Source organism: Tasmannia lanceolata, unplaced genomic scaffold, assembly GCF_043159265.1.
Source record: "Tasmannia lanceolata isolate RefF3 unplaced genomic scaffold, GAP_Taslan_0.1 ptg000018l, whole genome shotgun sequence".
NCBI classification, from domain to species: domain Eukaryota; kingdom Viridiplantae; phylum Streptophyta; class Magnoliopsida; order Canellales; family Winteraceae; genus Tasmannia; species Tasmannia lanceolata.
Window position 1 is genome coordinate 65,617,127 of NW_027518695.1, and position 6,858 is coordinate 65,623,984.

A 6,858-nucleotide genomic window follows, 5' to 3' on the forward strand; every position below is an offset into this window, starting at 1 on the left:
TAATTCTTACATCATGTCATCTAGGTGTAGTGGGCCCTCGATTGAATGATCAGGATAATGCTGACATCACGTGAGTGGGACCTAGTCAGGCTTCTCATTCCTCTAAAGTACATGCATAACTCACACAAGGTCCTTTTGGTGGCATAATTAATTAGTTAATAATCACATTTTAGAGTTAAAATTGAATGCTGCCTGCGAGCAAGAAAGGTTTTGGTGTGAGTGGTTTTGAATTTTTTCCAAAAGAAATTAGAGGTTTTGACTAAAATACCCTTCTAACCGGACACTATACTAGGGAGTATGATCCTATTGCCAAGTATCTAACAAACATGGTCATTATAGTCTTTTTATCCCCCTGGTTGCGCTTTCTTTGGTAATGCATCGGAAAGTTGAAGGAAAAGACAAGCTCCAGATTCGGTTAATTCAATGAATCTGTAATGGTAAGTACCCATAATATTCAGCTTATTTACTAAATACCTTTTGTTCATACACATCATGAGTTGAATCTTGTAGAGGGCTTCAAGGTAATCTCAGTCTCCCACCACTAATAAATACGCGCTTTCTCCTGCATCTCTATGTCCCTTTCCTCCCTTCTCAAAACCCTAACCCTTGTTTTCTCATTATTTCCTTTTCATTTCCCTAAGCCTTGATTTTCACATTTCTTCTGCCCTTCTCAAAAACCCTAATTCCTTGATCTACAAAACATCTCTGTGTCAGATCCTATCTCAATTCTTTAAGCTCAAAACCATGGCAATCAGACTCATAGTCTCTTATTCCAGATACATTGCCCAATCTCTCACTGGAACAAATTACCAAACAGGGAATTCCAAAATGATTCATGAATGCATTGGGAAATCTCGAGTTGAATCAAATTACCAGTCTGTGTTCTCTAAATCTAGAACTAGGGTTTGGTATAAAATACTTGATTCAAGTAGCATTACTACTGAGAACTATAAATACAATCTTATGTTAGGAATGATGTCTATAATGAAATTATCGAGTTTTTGTTTTGGTTGGAGTGGATTGAGTGTTTCTGAATTATCTTCTTCTTCTTCTATAATTGAATTTAAGCTTCTTTAATCATTCCATTTTTCCAAGGTTCAAATATTTTTCGTAGATCCATACGTGAGATTGCTAATGAAGACGGCATGAGTTCTGGTGATTCTGTGACTGATGCAAGAGTTAGGAGAAATTCTGTAAATTTGGGTGAAAGGAACAGCTTGATTCCGCACTGGGTGAATTCCAGATGGGATTATGCAAAGACTGTTTTTACAATTTTGAGTGTTTCCTTAATGCTAGACTGTTACTTGGCCGAGAAATGATCTATATTTTCACTTTCTATGTATCCAACTCTCGATACAGGAGACCAGATTGTAGTGGAGAGGGTAAAAAAACATTTTATCCCTATTATTTGAATCTTTTTTCTTCTTTGGATCATAATCAAATCAAAATTTCTCTAGTCATCAGAATTTGTAGCAGAGAAGGTAAAACAACATTTCATACCTTTTAGCCAAATTTCAAATAGTCTAATTTTGTCTTTGAATTTACATATTAGTTCTTTTTATGTAATGGTTTTTGGAGAGTTATGTAATAATGTAGGACTTGTGGATAGTGATAATTTATTATTAGAAAACTAATGAGTAAACCAAAATTATATGGGTGCTTCTTGTATACGTAGGTTGATGCTTGCTTTGAAGATCTTCAAATTGATTTTGTCTTTCAATCTTAAGAAAGTAGATAATTAATTATTCGAAAACTAATGCGCAAGTCAGAATTATATGGGTGGTTTTCAAGGCTTTCAAGAATTATATGGGTGCTACTTGTATTTATACAATTAAAGCTTTCTTTAAAGATCCTGAAGTGTTTTTTTTTGGGTTTCCTCTTATAAAAATTACAGGTTTCGTAGAAATTTAGAACGCCGGATATCACAGAGATAGTGCTTTTCAATGTTCCTCCAATCGTGCAGGTGTGGTTTTTAATATATAATATAATGCAGTGGATTGTGAAATCATTTTTTGAAAAGAATACAATACATAAGCAATGAGGCTACTTTTAGTTTCACTCAATGTGCCACTTCATGCAGGAAAATGGTTACAATGCTGGTGATGTTTTTATTAAAAGAATTGTAGCCAAGGTGGGGGACTATGTTGAAGTGAGCTTTCTCCTGATCTTGGTTCATTCAGTTTTAATTTCTGTAAGATTTTTTTGTCCTGTGTCTGATGCTAACTACATAGCATGTATGTGCTTTCTCACTTTATAGGCTCATGTTGGTAAATTGATGGTGAATGGTGTCTTGCAAGATGAAGATTTCATTTTGGAGCCACTCGCTTATGAAATGGATCCAGTGGTATTTTCTCATTCCACACATGTTTAATTTCTAGTATCTTGTCCAAAATTTAGCAAGAGTCCCATTTTCTGAATGATCTTAAAATAATAATAATGAATAAACAAAAAATTGAGGCTGTTGATTATAGATTACTACCGGGCCACCTAATCTTTTTTTTTGATGAACATCAATGTGCTGCATTCTTCCCTTGTTTTATTGTTGTTGCGATATTGAATAAAATTCTTATTTCTCAAAAAAACAAATATCAATGTGCTGCTTTTTATTCAAATTCTTTCAACACTTTCTCTAGATTTTAGATTTAGGTAAAGGCGTTGTTATTTCTCTTTCGGATAATTGCGAGAAGCTAAAGAGGTAGCTGTTTCTTGAGCTCGAGAGTATGTAAGTGTAGATGCATTGAGTGTGGGGACATCACCGTCTCACACTCAAGAGATCATAAACTTGATAGACCCTATTAAGCAGGCTCTTGAGCTAATGTTTCTCTACTGAACATCGGTTATTTTTTGTTTTTGTACAGCTTGTTCCTGAAGGCTGTGTGTTTGTGATGGGGGATAATTGCAACAACAGCTTTGACTCTCACAATTGGTATGTCCTGGAACCACCAACCTATGGAAATATGACGAGATGGGGACATAAATACTAAAAATATTCTTATTAGCTGGAATTTATACAGATAAACAGAGGCATTACTATTTCTGAAGGTTTTCACAGCAATATTTGTTGGGCATGACTTACTTACACTTGAACTTATTTTCAAGGGGTCACTTCCGGTCAAATTCATTTATGGTAGATCCCTCAGTCGGTATTGGCCACGTTCTAGAATATCTAGCATTCTTTATGAACCCGAAGCGGAGGAGAATGCTTTAGCAATTTCATGACCATCGAAGTCATCCAATTTGAGGAAAAGCCCAGAGGATGTCCCAGAAATTTTATTGCACCATGCTTCTCTTTCTTTTTCTTTTATTTGTTATGGCGATAGCCTTGGACATATATATTTGAGTATCCATTTTGTTCATGCTACCCATTCATGGACATGGACATGTTTGGAGGATACATCTCATTGTGGCAATATTAATTTTATGTCAATAAAATTTTGGTTAAGGCGAAGAGGCCAGGAATGCAGACATTTAGTTTGAACAAAGCCATTTTTTAGCAGGATCGAGATTAAACTTACAAATGGTGTAATTAATTTACTTTTACGATGGCATTCTAGAATATGTGGATGATTTCTTTTTGACTCGGTCTTTGTATCTCTTTCCATTTTTCTGGAAGTGAGTAATTAGGGTTGGCGAGTTAAAGGTAAGACAATGAAAAAGGTTGGATCAGTCCACAGAGGGGTTACTCCTATCCATTTTCATATTTGATTTTAGTTCATTGTATATTTGTATATTACTTAGAACAGGTGCTGATCCTGGATCGGGAGATATGTAGATGAGCTGTTTACGTATTTGGAGAATGGGCTAGCAGTTTTGGGCTTTTTGCTGCTTATTATTGCATTAGAATGGATGCCTCGTTCCCTATAATGTAATTCAAGTTTAGCTCTTAATAAATTTGTTACTTTTCAAAAAAAATAAAAATTATGACAGTACCTTCATAAACATACCCATGCCAAGTCACTCATTCCTTCCTGATCTCTTTGCAGGTGATCCTTGGAAGAAGTTGGTGGTTCCTTTTCAGTAAGTATAAAGCTCTAGACAGATAGTATCTGCCCAGATTTTGATCTTCCCAAGGCTTTCTTGCTGGTCTACCTATTTCCGAATTCATCAAATAATTCCCATTCTTTCATATTTTCTTGCAACCACTGTAATTGATTCCCACAATCAACTGGGAAAATATTAGTGGAGAAAAAAATTTGAATTTCATTTGTGATCTCAATCCAACCTAGCCCAGGATCCTTTTCCGGCGTCAACCCTCTGATCTTTTCACCTCAATTTAGCCATTGCATCTCACCTCCCTGCAGTTGCATAAAGATTTGAAACGAATGTGTTGCAACATCCTCTGGTTGAAGATAGTGTCAAGGGTGGAAGCAGGGAGACTGAAGCCTCTTGTGGTGAAGAAGATAAAACACTTTGTCTCTTCAGATTTAGCTGCATGAAGCAATCTGATGTCTAATGTCTCCTTTACAAAGTTCCCTTCTGTTGTTCCTCCTGAGGCTCTACCATTTGATGTGAAGTGGTAGAGAAAATGGGAATCCTATATTTGAGAATGTTTGGCAGGTTTATGGAGATGAAAAATGCAGTTATGTTCTTTACCTATTTGTATTCTATCTTTGGACTTATAAAGAGGAGAAGGCTTAAAAGGAATGTGGAGCTGTTTTCTTTGCTATGGTTTTGTAGAAGAACACTCCTTTCATGCAGAAGTAATTATTTGAAGTTGTTGTAAATGAGTGTTTGTAGTATTTTATGATCTGTATGTTAGCATAATGTATGCGGCTACTTGCAAAGTTTTCAATATTCAATCTCTTTTTCTTCTTTAACATCTCTTTACAGGTTTTGGACAGCTAAACAAATATTAGAGAAACTTTCACTGGTGACATCTCCACCATATTTGGCCACACAGTTGGTGATCCAAACCGTCGATCTGGTTGTTGGGTCCCATAATTAACAAGTTGCATCTTCAAAATTATTGCAATAGGATGAATCTAGCTATTTTTTACCATCAATTTACAGGATGTTATGTGGGCCCTCACCCTCAGAGTGAATTGCTACAGATATTATGCTTCTCTCTTCATTTCCATTTCTATTAAGGCTATGAATATACATAGGGAAGTCCCCTTTTTCTGTTTCGCTTCCGTATCCCTACAGACAAAGTGTTCGTTGATATGAGAGTTTCTGATGTCGATAATTTGAACAGAGAAGTGTCTTCGTTTGTTTTTGGTAATTTGTTGTATCAGGAACTCAAATAATTAGAGAACATGTGGCGGAAATCTATCTTTTAGTTGAATGACGTTGCGGAAGTACTCTGGTCACCGCCGGGGGGATCTCCGGGTGTGATCTACTTGGGAAACTCTAGCGGAAGGGGCTATTATAATTGTGGGTATGGAATAGAGGGACAGAAGGATACATATCTAGACCTTATTGATGTCGGATACTCAGCTCTAGATGCCCTTCAAGCGCTAAACTACAGAAGGATTGTTGCAGGAAAAGTCTAATACTTACCGGAAAAGGAAAAACTATGAAAGCATCGCCCCAAACCTCGTCGCGGCGTAACCATGGGTACGAAATGGTTGATCTGGAACGAACTAGTCCACTAGGCAATTGGTGAGCAGCCGATAGATGGTATGAATGAAATAGAAAGACTACCCCCCAACTGCGGACAGATCGTGATTGGTGTTGCTATGACTGTGTGTCACGCCCCAAGCCACTCAAAAACATATTCATTTACAATCACAAGGCTTAGGGGTGCGACAACGCCACATACTTGTAAAGTTACCTTCACAAGCATGCACGAAATCCAAGGATTAACTCGGTTTGGCAACCTAGAGGGGGGGGTGAATATGATGTTTATAAAACTTTTGCCTTCTAAAATCTTTTCCTAAAATTTCACCTAAGACTTATCCCTTGTTTAATTAAGTTTGAAATAGTTGAACTTAAACAATATTGCAAATTAATATAAGTTCAAAATCCTTGTTGATTAGCAAACTTACTTAGGTGATTTATAGCCTAGTTAGCATGGTATGATTATTCAATCGAAAATAAAATCCTACCTACTCATTCAATTCTAATTATGTAAAAATGCAAGTACAAATAATAGAGTGGGAGGGTGAGAGAGAAAAGGAAAATACCAACACAAGTGACACAAGGATTTATAGTGGTTCGGCAAACGGCCCACTCCACTCTACTCAAGGTCGCACTTGAGGATTTCTACTATTGAGACCTCCACGACGCTCGGCTTTACAACCCAAGGGAATTAAATGAGGATGCCCTTGCCACCTTTATAATGTCTCTCCGACACGGCCGAGAACTAAGCACTTCACCCAAGGGAATTAGCACAGGATGCCCTTCCACCTTTCTTGTCTCTCCTATACCGCCGAGATTTAAGCACTTTTCGAAGAAGAAGATAAGTTTGCCTCTAAGTAGGCTACAATGCACAATGAAGCTCCCACAAGGTTCTCTAAAAAAATAAGTACAATTCAAGGCCTAAATCAATCTCAAATGATTTTCACATCAAGGCACAAAGGATTGGTGAGAGAAATTAACCCAAAAATGGTTGCAAGTGAGTTTCTAGGGTTTGTTAAGGTTGGAACATGTTCATCTTAATGTTTTGAAACCATACAACATGTATATATAGGTTCCTAACTCAATCTTACTGTTTCAGGGGCTAAATGGTAATTTTTGAGTCAAAAAAGTCCACTAGCCGTTGTAGCCGCAACAACTATATTTTTTTTAAGTTCATTGTGTTCTCAGAGTTTTGAGAAAACAGCCAGATAGTGGAATTTCACTCCCCGGATCATTTCTTAGAGTTCCGAGAAAATGGACAGAGTATGACCATATAATCCTAAACCATTTCTCGGAGCT

General features: G+C 36.8%; 1 pseudogene; it reads left to right on the top strand.

The window, feature by feature from the left end:
* Positions 1-744: 744 nt before the first annotated feature.
* On the top strand, positions 745-3,219 carry LOC143850618 (chloroplast processing peptidase-like; annotated as a pseudogene).
* The last annotated feature ends 3,639 nt before the right edge of the window (positions 3,220-6,858 follow it).